The sequence below is a fragment of the Bos javanicus genome, chromosome X, assembly GCF_032452875.1.
Source record: "Bos javanicus breed banteng chromosome X, ARS-OSU_banteng_1.0, whole genome shotgun sequence".
Taxonomy (NCBI): domain Eukaryota; kingdom Metazoa; phylum Chordata; class Mammalia; order Artiodactyla; family Bovidae; genus Bos; species Bos javanicus.
Window position 1 is genome coordinate 103,979,650 of NC_083897.1, and position 1,428 is coordinate 103,981,077.

Below are 1,428 nucleotides of genomic sequence, written 5' to 3' on the forward strand. Positions count from 1 at the left end.
GAAGTCGCTCAGTCGTGTCCGACTCTGCGACCCCATAGACTGTAGCCCACCAGGCTCCTCCCTCCATGGGATTCTTCAGGCAAGAGTACTGGAGTGGGTTGCCATTTCCTTCTCCAGGGGATCATCCTGACCCAGGGATCGAACCCAGCTCTCCCGCATTCCAGGCAGACGCTTTAATCTCTGAGCCACTATACTGTATGATTCTATTTATGTGAAATTTTGGAGAAGACAAAATGATAGGGACAGAAGTAAGTTTAGCCCTAGTAATTGGGGCTTAGGGGAATGGTATGGCTACAAAAAGGCAGCGTGAAGCAGTTTTTAGATTAATGGAACTGTTCCATATCATGACTGTGGTGGTGGATATACATGAATATATGAATGTGTCAAAAAACCCTGGTCCAAGCCACCATCAACTCTCTCCTGGACTCCTACAATCACCTCCAAACTACTTTCTTACCTCCACATCTATCCCCTTACAAGTGCAAATGGTAGTCAGAGTAACACTTTCAAACCTAAGTTAAATCATGTCATACCTCAGCTCACTGGCCTTAAAATAAAATTCAGTGTTCTTACAATGGCCCTTAAGGCCTTACACGATCTGTCCCCTGCTTAGTTCTCTGAACTCATCACCTGGTACTGCAACACTTGTACTCCGGCCACGTTGGCTTCCCTGCTTGTCCATGAACACACCAAGGACACTCCAACTTCAAGGTCTTTACCCTTGTTGTTTCCTCTTACTGGAATGTTCTTTGTCAAATATCTGCATGGCTTATTCTTACTTAAAACTCTCAGTGACTCTCCACTACCTACAGGATTAAATCTCAACTCCTTCATGTGGCTCTTTTCACCCTGCATGATGTGTTCCATGCTCTTCTCTACATCCTTATCTGTCACACACTGGGCCCCAGCAAACTGTTGCTGAATTCTATACACTTCCCCTTTTTCTGCCTGGTGAGTAAATAGCTACTTATTTTTTGTTTTGTTTATTTGTTTACTTTTTGCTGCCTGGACAGGGACTTGAACCCTGGGCCCTCAGATTAAAAGTCTGATGCTCTACCAGCTGAGCTACCCAGGCTTTTAGCTACTTATTTTTTGAAATGCAGCTCAGTCATCACCTTTAGGTAAAGTAGATAACCCCCTCTCATGTACACCATGCCCTGCATCTGCGTCCATGTTGTTGTTGTCATTCAGTTGCTCAGTCGTGTCCAACTCTTTGGGATCCCATGGACTGCAGCATGCCAGGCTTCCCTGTCCTTTACCACCTCCCAGAGGTTGCTCAAACTCATGTCCATGGAGTCAGTGATGCTATCCGATCGTCTAATCAAGCTCTCCAGGTGATTCTTACACATATTAAAGTTTGAGAAGCACTGGTCCAGCATCTATCATGTATATTATATTTGATCATGTGTCTGTCTCCCCTGGCTGGCC

The 1,428-nt window shown here is 45.2% G+C and overlaps 1 non-coding gene across 1 annotated transcript; it reads right to left on the bottom strand.

The window, feature by feature from the left end:
* Positions 1–1,002: 1,002 nt before the first annotated feature.
* TRNAK-UUU (transfer RNA lysine (anticodon UUU)) lies at positions 1,003–1,075 on the bottom strand. Its single transcript has one exon. It is a non-coding gene; the product is annotated as a tRNA-Lys (tRNA).
* Between the last annotated feature and the right edge of the window lie 353 nt (positions 1,076–1,428).